This window comes from Myotis nattereri, assembly GCF_964212035.1.
Source record: "Myotis nattereri genome assembly, chromosome: 1".
NCBI lineage: Eukaryota > Metazoa > Chordata > Mammalia > Chiroptera > Vespertilionidae > Myotis > Myotis nattereri.
The window spans coordinates 99,768,576-99,793,446 of record NC_138075.1 but is presented as its reverse complement, the minus strand read 5'-3'; the positions used below and the strand labels follow the sequence as shown (position 1 = coordinate 99,793,446).

Genomic DNA, 24,871 nt, shown 5'->3' with positions numbered 1-24,871 from the left:
CTTGTGGAATCAATGTATATATTTATTTCCTAAAGACAGGAAAAAGTTGCAAGATAGGAAAAAAGCTGCTGATTTTTTTTCAATTAGGATCTGGCATAAGAAATTTTAAGATCATATACCCACTAGAGATTAAAGGCTTTTGCTTCTATTATGTTCTGAAGCTTAATACAGATTAAAAATGATTTGAGGGACTTACTTTGAAGTAAAGGTAAGATACAACTTCAAAAAGACACGAAAAGCAATTCTTCAAAGCTAGTTATATAAATTTAAACTGTTAAGTCACCAGACTGCTTAAATGATGTCACTGTTTCAAAATTCTTGAATGCAAATTTCAAAATATCTAAGAGAGTTCTTAATGAGGAATCAACCACAGCATTCACTAAACTTATTTAAGATGTACACTGAATTAAAAGGCAAGTTTTACTATAATTGGGATTTTAAAAAAACCATCTATACATTTCAAGAACATGCTTCCCTTCTAAACAATGAAAACCATCTCTTGATTGATGTATGTGATGTCCTGCCCACAAGTGGCTGCCTAGACCCCCTTCTGTGAGAAAGTGTGATAGTCTCAATCCCTCCATGGAGCATTCCAAAACCAGTCCTGCTTTCGGAGCTTGGGCCCATGAGTGTGCATTCACTACATAGCGCTTACCTTTAGAGAACAAGGTGGTTGACACAAACTGATCAAGTTCTCACACCCCACACCTCCAAGAACACTGAAAAAGATCTGCAGATCTTTCTTGGTGCAAGAGGAACCTCTTATTAATCTTCTTGAGGTGGAAGTTTAAAATTTTCCTAAAGAAGGAAAGAAGAGTAAACGATTATACTGAGATTATACCATTTGGTTCAAATTTATCCATATTACAGAAAGTAGGCTCTGAAGAAAATAAATTAGATAAAATCTTGAGTATTTCAAAAATCACATTCTCTTCTTTCAAAGAAAAAGTTATCTCCCTTAAATAATGCTGTATGCTTCAAATATTACTTCTTAAATCCCAAATCTAAAGTGACTAGTTCAACTTCTACCCCAGCACTGAACTATCATTTGGGAAGTTGAGAAAAATATGGACAAATTTTGGGTTGCCAAATTATCACAGTTGTAAATTCCATTTAAAAAAATAGCAAAGCTAAACTCATTAAAAAGCAAACAGCTAAACAGAGCTAGAAGAAATGTTGTCCTGTCTCTCTATATATCTCTAAATTTCTAAATACTCCAATAACATGCATTTCTTGACAAAAGTAGCCCTTTGAGTTGTGTTAAATGTTACAGAATCATATATGAAGTAACCTACTATAATGTAAGCTCCCAGAGGAAATGAATTTTTTAAAAATAATTACTTATAGAGCCTCAACTAGTTCCTGGTACATAGTAAACACTAAAAAAAAAAAAAAAAAAAAAAAATGGGAACAATAGAAATAATATTAAGCAATTAGCGAATATTCTCTAGGTTGAAATGTGCATAAAATAAAACAATTAGTCCTGGCCAGGTAGCTCATACACCAAGTTTGTGGGTTCAATCCCAGGTCTGGGCACATAAATCAATGAATGCATAAATAAGTGGAACAGCACATCAATGTTTCTCTCTCTCTCTCTCTCTCTCTCTCTCTCTCTCTCTCTCTTTAAAAATCAATTAAAACTTTAAGAAACCAATTAGCCTACAAATGTTCTGAAAAATTTGAAAATATTATATAAAATAATATTAACAATATCAAATTTTAATCACATATTAAATAATTTAATGTTTTTGATGTGCTATATCATAAAATATTTATGAGAAAATGCTATACAAATATTATAACCCAAACTTCAGAAAAGAAATGGAATACTTTAAGATCAAGAAATCATACACTCTACCTTAAAAATACATTATCAAATATAAGAATAAAAATCTTTAGATAAAATGTAACATCCCTTCTTAATATTTTATTATTAATTAATTTTCACCTTTTGAAAAGTAGGTCTATATAAGCCAAGTGGTAATATGGTTATCTATATCTATAATTCTGCCTAAATAAATCATTCCCATAATATTAAACTGAAATCAGAAGATTTTATCAGTATGATTGTCATATTTATTTTAAGTAAATATATACATTTTTTCAATCTTAAAAAACAAAATTTAACAAGAAATGCTGAATATCCACTTATTTTTCTGTTACATAATTACTAAAAACAGAGTAATTTCCTCCAACTGTGTTCCAACTCTTTCCAAATTTGATAAATTATGGAGAAAAGAAAGAAACACTGAAATTAGGAAGAGATAAGTCAATAATACTGATAAAGGACTGAATGTATATATATTTTAATAAAAATGTAAGGCCAGTAGAATCAGAACTGTTATAGAATACCTGATTCCATTTGACCTTAAATTCTACAAAGAAGAATCAGTTCTCAAAAAAAACCCGAACACTAGGTGTATGGAGCATTTCATTTCAGAGTATAGAAACCATGTAATGTAGAGCCAAAACCACAATAAGGGAACAGGTAGTAAATGTAGAATTTATGCTTACCCCGTATCATTAAAATAATGCTATAGCTGACACATTAGGCCTTAATTATAGTAAAAAAAACTGTCTACATGTTACAAATAATTCAACTTAATATCTTGTATCAGGGAATTAAGCTTAAAATGTGAAAAAGAATATTTTAAAACAAAACTGTAGAAGCTCACTTAATTTAAAATAATGTTCCTATTTGGGACATTTTGCAAACCTTTGAAACTAACTTTGGGGGTAAGGGATGAAAATAGTTGCAATGAACTAAATGCAACAATATGCCAAAGGAGTTTTAAAAAGGTAAAGACAAATAAAAAAAATTGGAAATTTTGCTGAAAGGAAAGGATGCCACTAGATCAGTGGTTCTCAACCTGTGGGTCACAACCCCTTTGGGGGTCGCCTAAGACCACTGGAAACACCTATACAATTACATATTGTTTTTGTGATTAAACACTATGCTTTAATTATGTTCAATTTGTAACAATGAAATTGGGGATCACCACAACATGAGGAACTGTATTAAAGGGTCGCGGCATTAGAAAGGTTGAGAACCACTGCACTAGATGGTTCAATCTCCTAGACCTAGGAGGGTGACAAAGGAAACAAATTCCCCAAGGTAGAGGCACTAACTAGGAACTCCTTTAAAATTCTTACTCACAGTGGTGGATAATGAATCTTTTGCATCATTTTCACTAGCAGGAGGGCTGAAGTCTAAGTTTACCACATTCAGAGATTTAGTGTTCAATTTTTAATTTCACTCGCAAGTATAGATTATTAAGCTATACTAACAACTAATTTAAGTCCCTTACAAAACTGCCCTGAATAATCTATTTTCTCTTTTTCATCTTGATCAATGTTTCTCATACTGTGAAGGACTGTTTTTATTTCCAGTGTGGATGCATGCTCACAGACTATTGCTCATACTACAAAGAACTCTCTCAGCAGTTTTTTAATAATACCAGTCTCTCCTTAGTGAGATAAGATAGGTGATGTACATGGATGACACAGAAATATCACTTTGCTATAAAAATACACAAGTTTGTAAACATGTATTGAAACTGAGTAAGCATTATTCACAGACTGATATAACCAGCACTAGTCTGCTGCCCATACTTTATGAAATTCTAATCTAGCTCACAAGAATAGGGTCTTATATTGTTCCGTACACTTCTTGGCTGAATCCAACCTCCAGTTTTAATTCATTTGTCCTTGGAAATTATTGACTAATGAATTATCAATGATTTGTTCCAGTATATTGCTTTCATCAGTTATTTCTGCAGCACTATACAAAAGAACGTTTTATGTTGGTAGAAATATTCAGAGCAGACTCTGTGCAGAGTGGACATTAACCATGTGTGGCTGTTGACCACTTGAAATATAACTAGCGTGACTGTACTAAAAAAAATTTTTTTAACAGGAGAAAAAACAATTTAATATGTGTGTATGGGAGAATCATAATATGATGCTTAGATCATAAAATGAGGCTCAAAGAGATCACTGAATCAGGCAGCTTTTTATGCTTTTTACAAAAAGAAACATCTTTACTTGGTAAGTTCTATTAATGCTTTCATTACCTAAGAAATTGACAGGACAAAAGAAAGTTAGTACTCGTTAGAAAGGAATCTAAGAAAGGTTTGGGTATCATTAGTGAGGAATCTAAAGAGTTTGGACTTGGGTAGTAAATTAGTAAAGGTGTTAATAAGGCTTGTTTACACCAACTTTCCACTCTTAATTCTTTTAATTCTTGTGATAATGTTGTCTCTTAGCACTCTGAGGAACTAAATTTTAAATTTTACTTGATTTAAACTTAAATTGCCATATTCAGCTAGTGGCCACCATATTGAACAGTACAGTGCTGGAGCACTGCATTATTTTCACTTGATCTTTTGTTGTTGTTTTTTTCTTATTTTATTTTTTTAAATTTCATTTTATTATTTTTATTGTTGAAAGTATTATAGATGTCTCCCCCTTCTTTTCTTCCCCTTGTCCCACAGCACAGTGTTCCTGCGCTGCGCCAGGCCTTAACCACCCTATTGTGTGTTTTCATGGGCAATGCATATATGCATATAACTTCTTTGGTTAATCTCTTCCCACGCATTCCCCACCCCCTTCTCTCTGAGATTCAACAGTTTGTCCCATATTTCCACCTGATCTTTTAAATAACATTTTTAAAAAATGACCCATTCCATTCAATATTAACACAAGTATTTTAATTATATCATTTTCTGTATGTACATATAAATATTTACATGCTTGTAGTAATGACATATAAATGTACTAATTATATTTTCCACATACACTTAATATTTCTAGAGCTGCACTGTTCAATAATGTGGCCACTAGACCCATATATTTAAATTATATATTTTTTTTATTGATTTCCAAAAGGAAGGGAGAGGGAGAGAGAGAGATAGAAACATCAATGATGAGAGAGAATCAATAGCCTCTTGCACACCTGCCACTGGGGATCAAAACCGCAACCCAGGATGTGCCCTTGACTGGAATCGAACCCCGGACCCTTCAGTCCACAGGCTGACGCTCCACCCACTGTGCCAAACCAGCCAGTGACCCCATGTATTTAAAATTAAATAATGTTAAATAAAATTTAAAATTCAGTTCCTCAATTGCCCTAGCCATACTTCAAGTGCTCAGGCGACCATTATTGGACAGTGTAAATTACAGAATATTTCCATCAATACAGAAAGTTCTATTGGACAATTGTTCTGGCGCCTTCAAAAATGATCATTTAAGACAATATACTGTTTTACATTAATGTCTATATTAGTCTCTAAATTGAGCATTTTTCTACATATATTTATAATAGGGAAAATATTTATACCTAAATTCCTACAAGTGAAATATCTGAACATTACTGTGTCTCTCATCACATATTCCTATATTTCTTCCCAAAAGTTTGCTATTACTTCTTATCTTGACAATATTAGATTTCTTTTTTAAAAATTTGGCTCCTTTAAAAGAATGAAAAAGCTGTTTCTCAAAGTCATTTTATTTTGTAACTTATAAGTACATGATTAAATGTTTTCCCTCATACTTTTTTATTATTCATTTTTCTTTATTTTCAAATCTTAACTGTCATATTTTTCTTATTTATATATTAGGATCTTGATCCTAAATTTGCATATTCTGCAATAATATAAATTGTTATAGCTAGTATCATTTTCTTTATAATATTTGATGTAGATATGTTCCATAACTTTCTATAATCCTTTTAATTATAATATTTTAGCCCAACAAAAAATTTTAATATTCAAGTACATCTTTACCTTGGTTCTACTAATGCTTCAAATATGAGATGAAAAAGTAGTTTCTATGCTACTTTTTAAATATTCCTATGGCTATATAAAGAAGAAGGAAAACATTTATTTGTCCAATCAGTCTTGCAGTTATACCACTGAATGCTACTACCTAATACTACTGAATGAATATCCTGCAAGTGGCCTCTCCTTTAGAAAATAATATTTCATCATATATTAAGGTATTATATATAGATGGAACTATTTTTGGGTTCCTCATAATGCTCCAGTAATCTATGTTTTACAAGACGTAGAAAAAGATTTCTTTTCAGACTTTCCTTTAAGAAGGCAACTGTAATAATTTAGGAAAGTATTGAATAGAAAAATAGCATGGATATGGACAGTAATGTTTTACTCAAAGAGGAAGAAAAACATGTGCTGGTTTTATTACTACTCAGTGTCTTTGAACTCATATAATGCTAAATAAATTTTTGAAATTACTAAAAAGGTTGATTTCACATCTGTACTTGATGTTGGCAGAAATTAGGGTGGCATGCAAGCAAAGGCAAAAGGAATTTGCATAAGTCACAGGAGGACAAAGGGGCCTTTCTCTTTACACTGACTAAGAAGTCAGTGGTTCAAGAAAAATTTGTATTTAAATATCTGAGGGTAGAAATTTCCCTCACAGTACCTGGATATACATCTATTTCTGTATCATTACCACTGTTTAGACACTATTGCTTCAAATGTTTCTGATGTGTGCCCTGGCCTGGTAGCTCAACTGATTGGAGTGTGGTCCCTTGCACCAAAAAGGTTGCTGATTCAATTACCAGTAAGAGCACATACATAGGTTGAAGGTTTGATCCCTGGTTGGGGCAAGTACAGTAGGCAACTGATTGATATTTCTCTTTCTCTCTTCCCCTTCCTCTCTCTCTAAAAATCAATAAAAATATATCCTCAGGTGAGGAATAAAAAATGTTTCTGATATGTAGTAGGGTGAGACTTCCCCTCATTGTAGAATCCCTATAAAACAGTGATTCCCAAAGTGGGCGCTACCGCACCCTGGTGGGCTCTGCAGCGATCCCGGGGGGCGGTGATGGCCACAGGTGCATTTGTTTTAACTTTTTTTTGTATTACCTTTCTATTCTGAGTTCAATAAATAGTTTCATAATTTCAAACTTCAATGTTTCTAATTTACACCTTTCTTTACTATATTTTACGAAAAAGGTAGAAACATTAATACATATATCTTTCTGTTTAATTGCTATTAAAATTTAAAAAAAATTAATTTCCAGGGGGCGCTAATATTTTTTCTGGAAAGGGGGCGGTAGGCCAAATAAGTTTGGGAACCACTGCTATAAAATAAATCACTAGAAATTTTGAAAGTTATAAGTAAATCTAAATGTCCATAAATTACTTATAGTCAAATAAATTCCTAATATTCTCATGATTCAGAGACAGTTTATCTCCATTTAATTGAATCTTAAAAAATGTTTTCCAATATGTTGTTTTCCCCCCCAAAGTTCTAACATCTTTCTCAAATTCATTGCTAAGTACTTATTTTGTTTGTTACAATTCTGAGTGGATTCTCCTATTATGTTTTTTTAGCTGGTCTAAAGATATGGTATATACAGCACTTTGTTATTACAATTTTGTTGTTTATAAGTTTATAAATGGTTTTAAAGTTGACTACCACAGATTTTCTTAATCCATCATGTCATCTCAAAATAAACTATCATGGCTTTTCTTCTGCAGGGTTTGTTCATTAACAATATTAAATAAAATGAAGTTAGTTGTGTTTATTGAAAAAAATAATAAAAACATGTAGCATGTAATGGAATACTGCTCAGCCATAGAAAAATGAAATATTGCCATTTGTGACAACATAGATGGATCTTGAGAGTATTATGCTAAATGAAATGTTAGAAAAAGATAAGGACCATATGATTTTCCTCATATGTGAAATATTAAAAAAAGGAACAAACAAACAAAAACCTTAAACTCATAGGTACAGACAACAAAATCATGGTTACCGGATGGGAAGAGGAAAAAGAGGGTAAAGATGGTCAAATATATGGTGTCTGAAGGAGACTAGACTTCAGGTGGTGAGCACAATAGTGTAAACATATGTAACGTCAAAAAGTTGTACACATGAAATTTACATAATGTCATTAGCCAATGTTATCCTAATAAATTTAATAAAAATGCTGACTGATCATTACTGAATTTAAATTTATGATTCTAGCAATATAAAATAATTCCCACCTAAATGCTTTTACTCTCCTAGGTGATGTTCAGTTGCTGACCTAAGAAAAAATCCTATTCCTTGAAGCTAAACTCACCACCAATGACTCATCACAAAGCAGAATATTTGACCAAGTAGGACCAGGAAAAGGTGCTCAACTATTATATGACCAACATTGTACATACTGACTATATACAGCTATCCTAATACTGATAATGTTCATAGAAATCAAATAAGAAATATATTTCATAAAAATCCTACAATTACATGGGTACTTAAATGCTATGTGCTCCTTGTATGCAAAGTTACTCTTGGATATTAACTAGGTATTTAAGAGATATTAAAAGTGCCAGGTTTCTTTCTAGGCTGGACTATTTCAGGGAAATAAAAAAGTCATAGTTTATGAGAAAAGATTCTTCTTTATAGAATTCCCACTAATAAGTGTAGAAAGGGTGGCTGATTCGTTATTTTTCAAACCCTAATGACAGAACTGATTCAGAGAACAGTTAGCAATGAATGAAACCATGAAAGGAAAGGTTAATGGAAAGCTCTTAGTGGCGAGACTGCACTGTCACCACTGGTCAATTTTAGCACTGCTTTGAGTGAAGCAGTAAATGCTGTGTGCTCCCTGATGTGATACAGTATAAAGGAATAGCCCCATGTATGAATTATTCCTATCAATCCTCCCCCACCACCAAAATCAATGCTTGAGTCTAGTATTTTAAACTAACTTCTAATTTACAGGAAATTTAGAGGATAAATAAGTTAATTAGACAAACAAACCAACATAAAAATCCAAAATGGGAAATTTTATATGGGATAGCCTACCCAGTTTCTCATAATAAGTCATGAACAGGAAGGACAAGAGAGGAAGAGAAGGGAAGGAAGGCAGAGGTGGGAGAGGTAGAAGAAAGGTACACTGGTGAAGGGAAAGAAAGACATTTTAATTATAGAACAGTCCTAACAACCAAGTCTGTATGAATCTTGTTTGGATTCTGAATGAACAACCCAAATGTAAAATGAGATTTTTAATCCAATAGGGGAAATTAAATAGAGAAATATCAGGTAATAAAGAATTACTGTTTACTTTGTTTGATGTGAGAAGGTATAGGTATATAAAAATGTATTTTTTTTAAAGAGATGCATACTGAAGAATGTAGGAGTTAAAAGATGAAGTCTGGAATCTGTTTTAAAATACTTGAGAAAAAAGGAAGAAGTAGATGAAGCAAATATGGCAAATTTTTGCCAATGTTTTATTTGGGCCGTAGATATAGGGAGCTTACTACACAAGACCCTCTTTTGTGTTACGTTAGAATTTTTCACAATAATTTTTAAATAATCAGGCCCCTGGAACATGATCTATTCATCTAAACATATACTAGTACAAGTAAAAATAGAACAGTTACCTACAACCCTCCTACATACCAAACATTCACACCTAGACAAAGGAGGCGAAAGATACGACAGATTGAACTGTGATTGGCACAGATGTGACGACATTCTAAATGATTCATTTGAAAATTAAACTTGACTTGCACATATTATTACTGTGTATATGTATATTTGTAAAGAAAAAATTTTGTAAATTTAAATCCAACAGTACTTTAGGAAACAAAATTTCATAAAAATAAAATAAGTTGTTCCCCTACGCAGGTATTCAAATGAATGACAGATAAAAGTTTAACATCAACAGATATATTTATATTTATATGCTCCTCCTAAAATATAAATGGACTTCTAATAGGTAAAGTATATGGCAGAAATATATTTCAAACCAAAACACTTCCTTATGCCCCTTGCATATTTCACCATCTACACTTCCCCCACATAAGTCATCACTTATTCCTTCCCTTATAAAAACATTATTTTACAGTATAAATCCTGGAAAAAGTTTTCTTTATGTTCATTTTATTTCTTATAATTTTCAATCTTTTTTTTTCATATGGTTGCATGATAATATTTCCTGACTAACTCATAAATTAAAATACTATTATCTGTGTCCAAAAAATGTTTGCATTCAATACTCTTGTAACACTTTAACATTTAATATATAGTAGCTCACAATACAGGTGTTCTTAAATCTTCTGTTATTTTAACTTTAATTTTTATATGAAAAATTGTTCTAGTTAAGACTATAGTAGCACTTAATAGTTCAATAGGCAGACCAACCAACTTCTTATGGATATATATATATATATATATATATATATATATATATATATATAGTATTTTCCACCCAATATTCACTTGACTTGAAACCTATCAGGGCACAGACCTCTACAACACTAATGCAGAGTTGGATAACATAGTGGAGCTTCAATTAGCAGTTCCCAATCAAGCCTCTCCTCTTTAGTAAGAGTATAAATGGTGTTTAAATAATTTAAGAAGACCATTTGTTAAAGCAAACAGGAGAGACACAGACACACTGGGGGGCGGGGGGAGAGAAATACATAAATTATGCTAGTGTTATTTTCCCCTTAAAAAACTATAATCTGTAATGAATTAGTGAATTAATCTGAGAACTCATGACACTATTTGCAGAACTACAAATGCCGTATAGTGTTGTAAACTGAAGAGTTGCTAAGACTTCTGTAGCTACTTAAAGCTAGTTTATAAAAAAATTAGTCCAAAGGTATAAAAAATAACTTGGTACCTGCTGAAAATGTTTATTAAAAATGTTAATCTTATAACAAGAAAATCAGTTTGAAATTAGACAAACTAAAGAAATTTTTATTTCTCTTGGAAGTTAAAGAACAGTACATAATTTATATAGGGGTATTTTAGAAGTCTTGAAACAGTATGCATAAAAATCAATAAGGTATTTTCACTTGAAGGTATTATATAAAATACTTTCTGGAATAGAATTCTTAACTTAGTATATTTTGACATTAAAAAACAATGAATTTTTAGCATTTTGTCTCAATTTGGAGCAATAATTTGGGATAAATATATACATATGTGTGTATATATTTGCACACATACGTACACACATGTATAATGAGGAGACTGAGATGCTAAGATGGCCTCATAATTTTAGTAGGTGCATGTATCTACAATTCCTCCATTTATTAGTGGCAGTGTAGCATCTAGATTTTAGATTTTCTGCTTCATGTCTAAGTGTTATTTCTATGGTTCTAGTCTTCAAAAGGCCTAAGTAGAGTAATAGCATAATTCTTTTAGGCTATGACAGTAGTATTATTAGTAAGTTAAAATGAAAGAAACAATTCCACATTACAAACAAAAATAAACACACTAGGTTATAAAATACCTAATTCTAGATTTAATTCAAATATTTCACCTAAAAACAATTCATTAAAGGTGCACTTATGATAATTAACCTACAAATAAATAAATCATATATATATATATATATATATATGCATATATGTAAGCCATAGAATTATAGTTCAAAGAAAATGTCAAATATAATTATACCCTGAAATTGTTTTCCAGCAAAAATTATTTAGCAAAAATTATTTAACTCTTAAAGCATTTTGCTAAAACATTGCACTAGGATATAGTAAAAGTATAGATGAAAGTATTTTTTACAAATTTAAAAATATTTACACAAACTATATATAGAAGTAGATAATGTAATATATGATTCTCTTGAGACAGTTGTTTCCTACTAAGGTAATAAAGTAAGTAAAATAACAAGTAGTGTTATTTATGATTAAGTTTACTAATATAATGTAGACCTATTATAGAAAGGAACCTTTTGTTGAGGTTTCTACAGGAAAAAGAATTCTTAATACTGACATAGTCATTTCCTTTCTAAACTTATTCTTAACTGGTTTGGGCTTACCTTCATGGAGAAGGTAAGAGAAAATCTTTCCTATTTCGTTTCTTAAACAAGAAGGATCAGTTCCATAATGAATGGAACAGACTAAATCTTGGGTTACATCAATATGCAATCTATGGAGGCCTTTGAGTAACTCCTATATTGTTTCTTAAAGAGGTCCTAAAGCTTCGGTGGGTATTTCAGTGACCTTTTGTTTAGCGATAATAAAGAAAACAGCTCTTTGTTGTATGTACACGTATATGTATATGTATATGTATATGTATATGTATATGTATATGTATATGTATATAGATATAGATATATATAGATACAGATAGATATATCTATATCTCTATCTATATATCTATCTATATATACATACATATATACTGAGTGGCCAGATTATTATGACCACCCCATCAGTACTTCGTTGGGCCACATTTTGCCTTCAATACTGTGGCGATTCTTCTTGGCATTGACTCCATTGAATCCGAGATGTTGAAAGGTGATGCGAGGAATCTGACACCATGCCTGATGAATAACACTGTCCAGTTCTGTGAGATTTGATGGTTGTGGATCCAGCTGCCTGATGGCTCTTTTAACTTCGTCCCACAAATGCTCAGTTGGATTGAGATCTGGTGATTGTGGGAGCCACTTAAGCAAGGTAAAGTCTCCTTCATGTTCTTGAAACCACTCCTGCACAATATGAGCACCGTGGCATGGCGCATTGTCTTGTTGGAAGAAGCCATCTCCATTGGGATACGCCATCAACATGATAGGATGAACTTGATCAGCAATGATACTTAGGTATGTTGTGCTATTCAGATGTTGTTCCACACAAAATAAAGGGTCCAAATCATGCCATGAAAACATGCCCCAAACCATAACACTGTCCCCACCAGCTTGAAGGGTTGTACTCATGCATGTGGGGTGCATGTTTTCCTGCTGTTTCCGCCAAATTCTCACTCTGCCACCTGCATGATGCAACTGGAAACGGCATTCATCGGACCATATGACTTTTTTCCAATGCTCAACTGTCCAATCCTTGTGTTCCTGTGCAAATTGGAGATGTTTTATCTTGGGAACTGCAGACAGCAAAGGTGTTCAAACAGGCCTTCAGTTTCCATATCCCATATGATGCAGTGTATGGTGAACAGTGTGTTCAGAGATCATTTGAGAGGTTCCCTGATTAATATCTGCCATTTTTTGATGCACTGTTGCCCTTCTGTTGTCTTATACCAGTGGTGCCACTCTCCATTTTGCCCTAACATTGACTAGTCACTGACGGCCACAACCCGCACATTATGACCCAGATTTTCGGCTGACAGTCCAGTCTTTAAACACTTTAACAACAGCTGCTCTTGAACATTTAACAAATTCAGCTATTTTGCAGATACTTGCTCAATGGCTGAGTGCCAACAATCATCCCACATTTAAAGGCTGTAAAATCGCGTTGTTTACCCATATCTTCAGAAAAAAAATCACTTCTACTGTTGTGGTAAACAACCTGCTTCTCTATTTATAATGGTCTGGCCTTCTAGCAACTTCAGCATGAAATTTAGCTAATTTGCCTACAAACGTCAGGTGGTCATAATAATCTGGCCACTCAGTGTGTGTGTGTGTGTGTGTGTGTGTGTGTGTGTGTGTGTGTATCCTATCTAATAATAGAGAAACATGGTAATTAACCTTAACTTCGCTACCCTTCCCATTGGCTAATCAGAGAGATATGCAAGTTAACTGCCAACCAAGATGGGAGCCGGCAGCCAGGCAGCTGAAGCGAACAGGAGGCTTGCTTGCTCCAGTGATGGAGGAAGCCAAGGTTCCCCACCTGCTGCTGCCGGCCTCTGAGCTGCAGTCTAAGAAACAATGTTGCAATTATAGAAGCTAAACAATCCCCAGAAACCTGCTTTTAGCCAGCCGGCCTCAGACCTGGAGCTGAAACAGTGTTTCAGTTACAGAATCCAAACAAACCCAGATACCTGCTTTCAGCAGCCGAGGTCTCAGAGCTGGAACTGAGCCTCACAGCTAAAGCCGGCTCTCAGCTCCAGTGACAGCCATAGAAGGAAAATAAATCCCAGAATAAAATAAAAAAAAAAGGAGAGGTTGGGAGCTTCAGTCACCCGCCAGCCTGAAAACGGCCCTCAGCCCCTTACCCAGACTGGCCAGGCACCCAAGCGGGACCCCCACCCTGATCTGGGACACCCTTCATGGCAAACCAGCTGGCCTCCACCCGTGCACCAGGCCTCTATCTTATATAGTAAAAGGGTAATATGCAAATTGACCCTAACAGCAGAAAGACTGGGAATGACTGGTCACTATGACACACACTGACCACCAGGGGGGAGACGCTCAATGCAGAAGCTGCCCCCTTGTCGTCAGGGCGCTCTCACATGGGAGGAGCTCTGCTCAGCCACTAGCCAGGCTGAGCTGCCAGTACAGCAGTGGTGGTGGGAGCCTCTCCTGCCTCCTCAGCAGCTCTAAGGATGTCCGACAGCAGTTTAGGCCTGCTCCCCGCTGGCAAGTGGACATCCCCCAAGGGCTGCCAGGTTGCCAGAGTGATGTCTGATTGCCATCTTAGGCCCAATCCCCCGGGGAGCAGGCCTAAGCCAGCAGGTGGTCATTCCCTGAGGGATCCCAGACTGCGAGAGGGCACAGGCGAGGCTGAGGCCCGGTGCACGAAATTTGTACACTGGGGGAGGGGGGCGCTGTCCCTCAGTCCAGCCTGCACCCTCTCCAATCTGGAACCCCTCAGGGGATGTCCCTCTCAACTTCCGGGACTGCTAGCTCCCAACCACTCGCCTGCCTGCCTGCCTTCCTGACTGCCCCTAACCGTTTCTACCTGCCAGCCTGATCACCCCCTAACCATTCCTTGCCAGCCTAATAGACACCTAACTTCTCCCCTGCTGGCTCAGTCACCCCCAAGTGCCCTCCCCTGCTGGCCCAGTTGCCCCCAACTGCCCTCCCCTTCAGGCCCGGTCCCCCTCAGCTGCCCTCCCCTGCTGGCCTGGTCGCCCCTAATTGCCCTCCACTGCTGGCCTGGTTGCCCCTAACTGCCATCCCCTGCAGGCCTGGTCACCCCCAACTGTCCTTCCCTGCAGGCCCCGTCACCCCCAATTGCCTTTCCCTGCTGGCCCAGTCACCCCTAACTGCCCTCCCATGCAGGCCTGGTCACCCCCAACTGCCCTTCCTTGCTGGCCCAGTCACCCCTAACTGCCCTCCCATGTAGGCCTGGTCCCCCCCCAAATGCCCTCCCCTGTTGGCGATCTTGTGGCAACCATCTTTTGACCACATGGGGCGGCCATCTTGTGTGAGGGTGTGATGGTCAATTTGCACATTACTTCTTTATTATATAGGATATATATATACACACATATTTGATAATAATTCTAAAATTATTTCAGTTGGTCCAACTTTGTGAATTAACTAGGACATTTTTGAGATGAGGAAATTATCATCATGATTATTATTGTTAACTATATAATATATAGAGCCCTTTCTATAAGCACTTTCTGTGTGCCACATACAGTTTTAAGAATTTTATATGCATCAAATAATTTTTTTCTATAAGATATGTACTGTTATGATCCCCATTTTAAGGATGAGGAAACTGAAGCACAAAGGAGTTACACAACTTTCCTAAGACTGCAAAGCTTCTGTCAAGAATTAGTACTCAAACCCAACAGGCTTGACTCTAGAGCCCAATTTCTTAACCACCACGACTCAGAAATTACTAATGTAACAGTGCTACATATAACTTTATTAATGATCTGTATAATACAGAATATACAAGATAGGCAGTATGAGTTTGTTCTGCTAATATTCACATTGCTTGGTACTTCAGAAACTTGAAGACCTTTCCATAGCAGTTTCTTGTTTATTTTTAAATATTTTTTTATTGATTTTAGAGAGTAAGGGAGAAGGAGAGAGGGAAGCATCAATGATGAGAGAAAATCATTGATCAACTGCCTCCTGCATGCCCCTACTGGGGATTGAGCCCATAACCTGGGCATATGCCCTGACTGGGAATCAAACTGTGACCTCCTGATTCATAGGTCGACACTCAAACACTGAGCCACACCTGCTGGTCTAGCAGTTTATTATTTTAAATAAGCTATTTTAAAAGACTATTTCAGTCTCTGCTAGTTTCTAAGATACATTCTCAAAGAATTTTGTCCAATTTTTATGTAAAAAAAAAAACCACCCTCATTTCATGAGGAAAGTAAACTGATTAAATGATTAGCAATTCTCAAAGTATCCTTAAGAAAGGTATTCTTTGTTATTATAATATCACAAGCTTCTATACTTTATTATAGTTAATTATTTAATACCTATCTTCCTTGGCAGACTATAATTATCACATCAGTCTTATTTGTGTCTATGCCCCCAATGAGTACAATGACTGACATAAAACAGACTGTCAATAAGAATTTACAGAATAAATGAATGGGACTTGCTCTTTTATCTATTAAGTTTATTTAGTAAAAAATCCACTATAAGCAGTAACTTAATTTTTCTAGTAATACACATTTCATATAATAGTAAAATATTTTATATATTTATATCATTATTATGAATATATTCATTTTTAAGATGTGCCACAAAGTTCCTTCAAAAAATGTTGTGCTTTATATCAGCAAGAATTCCTTCCTGATAAACTTTTGTCACAGATTCTTAAAATAATGAACCTTGAAAGGCAATCCATCTTATTTTCCATATTTATAAGCTTCTTTCCTATTCTAAACTTAAAACGTTCTTTTATTTCCCACAACTATCAATAATAACTTTCATTAAAATTTTCCTTTCTCTCCCTGGCCAGTATTGCTCAGTAGTTAGAGCGTTGGCCTGCTCACTGAAGGGTCTCAGGTTGGATTACCCATCAAGGGCACGTACCTGTGTTGCAGGTTCGATCTCTGGCTCCAGTTGAGGCATGTACAGGAGGCAACCAATTGATGTATCTTTCTCACATCGATGCCTCTCTCTCCCTCTCTCTCTCTCCCCCCCTCCCTCCCTCCCACTCTCTCTAAATATCAGTGGAAAAAATATCCTTGGGTAAAGATTAACAATAAAAAAAAATTTCCTCTCTCAAACTTGCAATTTCATACAATTGGTAATCACCATTTCTTTTTATAGTAGTAGCCTCAAAGTTAAAAAGAGAAGCTATTATATTACAACATACACTAACCCAATCAGATACCACATTGTCTGTTATACGAAAAATTATATAGTTAAAAACTGATGACTATTGGTAAACCTTAGTTTGCTTAGAATTAAGGGTCATTTTTCACTCTTTTCAGTAAAGGAAATGCTACATATCAATCCGTGATGTTTATACTAGTATACTCTATGTTTCAAATACCTTTATGTAGTTAAAAACCTAATTCTCCACCTGACATCATGAACCAATAAAAGCTAATAGCACAGACCTAAAAAGAGCTGTCACAGAAACAAGGTCATGGACACTGAACTCCAACTGGGATATATAGGAAGGACATCTTTCTCCCAGACATGACAAGTGTAAATGCTTAGGTATCTGACCTTAGATCTTCAAAGCAGAACACTTAAAAGTGAGGTTGGTGACCTTCTTTTGAGTATAGCCAGAAAAAAATTTTAGAAGTCACCATAGAGATTAAATTAAAAATAATAATTTTGAGGAAAAAGTTAACAATGGAGTTAATTTGAATTTTGCCATTTGAAAAAGATTCATGTTTACTTATATTTAAATGGTTTAAATATTTTAGTAGTAAAGTTCATTTCTATTATAAAAAGCTTTTCTGATTTTAGTTTCATATTAGATTATATAGTTTGATTGTTTATTCACATGAATAATGAAAAGCTAGTCTTCAATGTGAGTGCTGACCGATAAAACAAAAATAAAAACAACTAATTTCATTTTTTTTTTCAAAATTCTGTAATGTCTCTCCCTTAAACAAGATTCTGTGTCCTACAGAAAAAGTGTAAACATTTAGGTATCCAAATGCTCTACCATTTTATTTTTTAAAATGTAATAAATATGTATGTTCTAGAATAAATTTATTTAAAAATATACATTTTACATCTCCTTTCAAAGTGATAAAAGTGGATTAAGGAAATCATACTACCATTAAAAGAAATCTGCATGGCCCAGGCCAGTGTGGCTCAATTGGTTGGCGTGTAGTCCTGTGCACCAAGTAGTTGAAGTTTACCTATGGGAGGCAACCAAACATTGTTTCTCTCTCACATCAATGTTTCTCTCTTCTTCTCTCTTCCTCTCTCTCTCAAAAAAATCTATTAAAAAATTTTAAAGTCTATATGTAACAACTCAATGATAAAAAATGAGTGATAAATAAATCCCTGTACTAGCTTGATTCTAGAATGGAATATAGTTGCAAAGAAGAGGATAGCAGTTATTTTATGGTTAACTAAAGGTCTGGTACACTAATTTGTGCACGGGTGGGGTTTGGCCAGTTCACCCCGATAGGGGTTGGGGGATCTTTGGGGGTTGGGACCAATCAGGGGGAGGGGCCGCAGGCAGTTGGCCAGCTGGGCCCACCCCCTGGTTAAACTCCCGGTCGAATTCCCGGTTAAGGGAACAATTTGCATATTAACCTTTTATTATATAGGATATCCTTTAACTAACTTAAATTCAGTTGAAAAAATCAGGGTTATCATTCATTGCCTTTAATCCTGAAATGTTAAAAAGGATCCTATAAGATTCTCTCCCATAAGTGAAATTCTCACATAAGAATGTTATTTTGACAAGGCTTTGTTATAAGAAATCTAAGAAAATAGATTAGTAGCATAAAATTTTTTATTTCTCCATGGTTAGAATTTAATCTTTCAACATGCCTTGCTCAAAGATATTAATTTAGTAGAAGTATAAACCTAACTAAAGTAAAAAAAAAAAAAAAGTGTTATCAATTCACTCTGAGAAATAAATGTGTTGGTCCTATGCTTTATTTATGCAGCAACCACATTGCTTCTATACTCATGGTAACATACCTTTCCATTGTATTGGTTCTAGTTACAATTTTACATTTGTTTGTGTAACTTTATCTACACTACAATTAACATCTACACTCTAAGTTCAAAAGCAATTAGGAAAGATCTGTTTTTAATTGCACCATATTATCCTCAGCAGCTATATGAATGAATCACAAACAGCAGACAATCTATAAAAATTTGAATTACTAGATAGATGGATTGAAGGACAGATGTTGCCAAGTAGAATACTGAGTTCTCTGTCAATGTTTGAATGCTTATAGGATAACAGATGCTATGCTACCTAGGTACTTGTCACATGTGCTATTCCTGATGTGTGTGTTATTTGGCTCTAGAAAACAGTTCAGAGTATGGTCACATTGAATTAACATCATTTAGACATCTTTGAGCAAGAAAAATTACTCAAACTCTGTCAATCTAAAAAATTATAAGTTTCACAACAGAATCACAATCTATTACTTATATTTGACCTTCATGACCCATTATCCAGTTATCACAAAGCTACTATGTCCCTGGAGACACTAGAAAAAGCTCTGATAAACAGTGATTTTGAATTTCATTCTTTAGAAGCTACTATATCCACTACTGTCTAAAGTTAACTAATAATGGAACTGATAGGACACCAAATAAAGGGATAAATAAGAACCAAATACAATGAGAACAAAAACATTAAGTTTAAGGCCACTTGAAACATATAAAAATTTAGCCGAATTTGAATTATTTTCTCTGTGCAAATGGGTAAGGCGGGAGAGAGCTGTCTGATTTTACCACCAAAATTTGATACTTTGCTATGTTATGAATACCCATTCCACTCTATTTGGGGTATATAAACATCTAATCTTAAGAATTTAATATTTTCCACAGAAGTATTGTATCAATAATAAATTCTTAAAAAGTTGATATTAAACTAAGTGATATTAATATGTGATATACTTTCTTTTCCCTATATCATTTTGTAATGGAAGTAAAAACAAAACAGAAATCAACAGACTGTTGCATGATTTATGACATTTACTTTAAGTAAGAAGTATCTATGCAACTAACAGATAAATTCAGATTGGTATAATTTTTTAAGTTAAACTTTTCTCAAGCAATATTTATAATATGCTCTTTTAAAAAATAACTACAGTAGAACTACAAAGAACTGAAGTTCTTATACTAGACATGAACTGTATAACTGATTTTTCACATTTTTATTACTATTTTATCAATATTAAGCATATAAAATATCTTATATATAAAACCATTTTTTTATACATTTTATTACAAATGTAAGTCATTGACCTATAAACTCAGACATTTGGAATTAATTACGTCCTAAATTTTCAAGTTCTAAAATCTTAATTCAAATATAATAAATCGGTATGCTTTACACACACACACACACACACACACACACACACGCACACTTTATAATTTAAGTGAAAACTCTTACCATTGATTTTCTTTTGATAGTCACTCCATTTGGTTTTCTTGATAGGGCCTTGCTATGTCAAGCAGATAGTAGACAAATCACAGAATGACATTTGGATGCTCACTTCTTCAGATAGGAGTTTTCGGCCAATTGCCAGTTGAGAATTTAGACTGAAACTAAATTACCCAAGCTTTATTAAATTGTTTCCACATCCACCAACTGATAATGTGCAATGACAACTCAAAACAAAGTGAATGATTTTGATTTACCTCTTTTCAAGCAGTAATAACATTATGTTTAAGAAGAAATGCTAGGATAAAATAAAACCAAAAACTCTCTAAAATTCGAATATCTACAGAGAACAGTTTTAAGTAATCTTTGAAGCTTTCAAAAAAAGTTGACTCTATTATTCTGTAACCAAAATTAACACATAATAAAGATGGTATTTATACAATGATGTATCTATTATCAATTACAGAGTCACAAACTTAAATTCTGTCAAATATTGACTTAAAACTAACAATAATACTTGGATACACTTTGACAGTATCACCCATATTCATAAAATATTTATTACATCATCAACTAATTACAGTAGCATATACCATTAGAGTTCAAGGTTATACTGAAGAGACATGCCCTGACTGCAAAGATCATTCTTTGTATTGAGACAAAATTTATGATTACAGACTTCTAATTATAACAGCTCAACCCCTTTTCTGCACCAATTTGGGCTCTTTTTCTCTTAATTATTATTTACTAGAAGCCCGGTGCATGAATTCATGCACAGGTGGGGTCCAATCAGCCAGCACCCAGATGGGGGCCAATCGGGGCCAAGCCAGCCAGGGAAGAGGGGCAGCGGGCGATTGGGGGTGGTGGCTGATCTGGGTCCCCATCGGGACAGCTGGCCGCTGCAGTGCATGTCATAGAGACAGGCTGTTCCAGTCGTTCCGCTATTCCAGTCACTTGGCTTTTATATATATAATCTTTGTAGTCTGTCAACTATATATGACTTTCAGCCATTATGCTTTATGATAGTTGACTTTTATTCTAGATAGTCTCTGTTTTGCTACTTTTAAAATATTTTGCATAGTAAATTTTCCCCAAAATGTTTCGATATACCTTGGAGCCTCAATATCATTTCTGCCCAGCTGTAAGTTAGTCCATTTCAATGACAATTTAAATCCTTGACAATTTAAATCTTTGGTAATATAGAAAAAAGTAAAACATGCCCTAATCTTCCTAAGTTATCAGGTTTACCACTGATTAAAAACTTCCTCACCGTAACCGGTTTGGCTCGGTGGATAGAGCATCGGCCTGTGGACTGAAAGGTCCCAGGTTCGATTCCGGTCAAGGGCATGTACCTGGGTTGTGGGCACATCTCCAGTAGGAAGTGTGCAGGAGGCAGCTGATCGATGTTTCTCTCTCATCAATGTTTCTAACTCTCTCTCTCTCTCCCTTCCTCTCTGTAAAAAATCAATAAAATATATTTTAAAAAAACACTTTCTGAATGTCAACTACAATATCTCCAATATTCAGTGCATATAGTTATGTAAGATTCAAATTAAAATGCTAAGCATAAGATGTACCCAAATTCTCATATTCTGTGTGCCTTCTCTCATACATACATAGGAGTACTTGTGTACGTGCACATAAACTTCTATCCACATGAACCTGACAGACTTTCCCATATTAATAACCTGATATCATGGTATTATATGAAAAAGAATATAAGGAAATAATCAACTTATGGTTAAATCAAGAGAAGCTGACTTCAGAACAAAGCCTAGAGCTTAACAAAACTACTATGTCTTCAAGTTAATCACACTGACCCCAATAATTTGAATGCAAAACCCTCAATATCAATAACATTTTGAAAGTATTCAGAGACTGAGAGAGTTCCCTCCTGGGTACTATGACATACAAAGGAAAAGTTAAACACTTTCCTCAAAGAGTTTATAATATAAAACTTGACATGGAGTGTGTATGTGAAAGGGAGGGGGAGGAGAACAGCTCATAAAGATATATAAATGGTTAGATTATCAAGAGAAAAACAAGTACACTGGAGCAGTTTAAATTCTTTGAATATATTTGTCACATGAGGGGCTGACCTTAAACTTTATATCAAGGATCATTTTTAGGGAGGAACCAAGATGGCAGCATAGGTACATACTTGTACTTGCTGCCTCGCACAATCACATCAAAACTTCAACTAAAAGACAAAAGGGATATCATCCAGAACCACGGGAAGGTTGGCTGAGTGAAAATTCTACAACTAGAAGAAAAGAGAAAAGCATTTTTTGAAACTGATAGGAGGTGCAGAAATGCGGAGGTACAGAGACGCAAGCGGAAACGGTTTTGCAACTGGGTGTGTTGTTGCCTTTTTCAATCAGGACGGAGATACAAGCTCCCAATTGCTCTGAACTCCAGTTCCGGGTGAGACTCTGGGGACCCAGACTTAAATGGAGAGAAAATGGACTATCTTGCATCGGGCCGGAATGCGAGGGCAGCTTTCTCTCAGAGGTGCTTGCAGCAATCATTGTTCCTGCACGGGGCTGGGGGACACAGAGACCTTGGGACCACTCCGAGGCAGAGAAGACTGACAGCCATTGCAGTTTGCTCTGCCCTGATGATTCCCTGAGACCCCGCCCCACCCAATTTACAACCCCACCCAAGCTGTGACCACAGGCTTTTGCATATGGCCTGTTCTTTTGCAATCTTAAGCCTAACAAACTGCAGCTGGGTCAAAGAGCACCAAAGCTTCCAAAAGAAGGCCTAGAGAGCAGCCTGCATTACTTCACAGCTGCGCCTCATCTGGGCACTTCCAAACCCCAAACAAAGAGGAGGAATCTGAAGATTTCTCTGTAGCTCCTGCTGGGTGGCCTCAGGCAGTGGCTGACTTTTCACCTCCTTGGAGATCCAAGAGCCAGTGTACCCAGTGGTCAGAGTGAGACCATACCAGAGTACAACCCTTCACATCCATAAGCAACACACTCAAGGGGCAAACTCAGTGAGCACCAAAGCCCCACTGAAATATGTCTTGCTCCATAAGAGTGTCTCCAGCACAGCAGTTCTCCCATTGTAGACACAGCTGGTCCTCACAGCCAAATGGCCTGGTGGTCAATTCCTCCCAGTGATACCAAAGAGCAATCAAGACTTAACTACAACAAGACTGTGCACACAGCCCACAAAGGGGTGCATCAAGTGTCCACCTTAGTTAATTAGAAAGGCTGAGCCACTGGGCCCTATAGGACACCTGGCACACAAAGCCACTCTATCACCACAGGGAAGCAGCCAAAATGTGGAGACAAAGAAACATGTCACAAACGAAAGAAATGGAGGAAAGCAAACTACTGAATATAGAGTTCAAAGCCACGGTTATAAGATTACTCAAGAATTTCTAGAAACCTTGAGAAATTTAGTGAGACCCTCAAGGATATGAAAAAGGACCAATTAGAAATTAAGTATACACTGACTGAAATAAAGAATAATATATAGAGACCCAACAGCAGACTAAAAGACCTCAAGAATCAAGTCAAAGATTTACAATATGAAGAAGCAAAAAATACCCAACCAGAAAAGCAAAAAGAAACAATAATCCAAAAATATGAAGATAGTGTAAGGAGCCTCTGGGACAACTACAAGAGTACCAACATCTTAATTATGGGGGTGCCAGAAGAAGAGAGAGAGCAAGATATTGAAAACCTATTTCAAGAAATAATGACTGAAAACTTCCCCTACTTGGTGAAAGAAATAGACTTACAAGTCCAGGAAGCATAAAGAACCCCAAACAAGAGGAATCCAAAGAGGACCACACCAAGACACATCATAATTAAAATGCCAAGGGCTAAAGACAAAGAGAGAATCTTAAAAGCAGCAAGAGAAAAACAGTTAGTTACCTACAAGGGAGTAACCATATGACTGTCAGCTGATTTCTCAACAGAAATTATGCAGGCCAGAAGGGAGTGGCAAGAAATTACTCTACCAGCAAAGCTATCATTTAGAATTGAAGGTCAGATAAAGAGCTTCACAGATAAGAAGCTAAAGAAGTTCATCACCACCAAACCAGTATTATATGAAATGCTGAAGGGCATTTTTTAAGAAGAGGAAGAAGAAAAAGGTAAAGATAAAAATTATGAACAATAAAGTGACAGCAAATATATATCTATCAACAAGTGAATCTAAAATTCAAGTGAATAAAAAATCTGATGAACAGAATAAACTGGTGAATATAATAGAATCAGGGGCATAGAAAGGGAGTTGACTAACAATTCTTGGGGGGAAGAGGGTGTGGGGGGTGAGGGAAGAGACTGGACAAAAATCGTACACCTATGGATGAGGACAGTGGGGGGGGGGTAAGGGCATGGGGTAGGCTGGGAACTGGGTGGACGGAAGCTATTGGGGGAAAAAAGAGGAACAACTGTAATAATCTGAACAATAAATATTTATTTTAAACAAGCATTTTTAATGCAGAAAATATAGCACCATTTTATTTTCATTTAGCATGATGAAACCCACAAAGCAAAAATTAATTGAATATAGAATGCAGCACTAGAAATTGTCATGTCCTCACTCTGGAAGATCAAAAGATCGAAGATAAATTCCTTAGCCAAATGAAATTATAGAGGACCATATTTTTATCACGTTTTCAGTACAAGAGAAGCAATTCTAAATTTGTTCATGTCACTCATCCTAATGAT

At 35.3% G+C, this 24,871-nt stretch overlaps 1 protein-coding gene across 4 annotated transcripts in view; it reads right to left on the bottom strand.

Annotated features, from left to right (window-relative positions):
* ZEB1 (zinc finger E-box binding homeobox 1) overlaps positions 1-24,871 on the bottom strand; it is a 304,864-nt gene that overhangs the window by 212,666 nt on the left and 67,327 nt on the right. Inside the window, exons 2-3 of one of the 4 annotated variants that reach the window (XM_081100687.1) lie at positions 20,193-20,347; positions 656-798 (exon numbers count right to left, since the gene is read on the bottom strand). The exons of the other annotated variants lie outside the window; for them this stretch is intronic. The gene's annotated coding sequence lies outside the window, so the exon portion shown is untranslated. The remainder of the gene's footprint in view (positions 1-655; positions 799-20,192; positions 20,348-24,871) is intronic. 4 annotated transcript variants of the gene reach the window in all.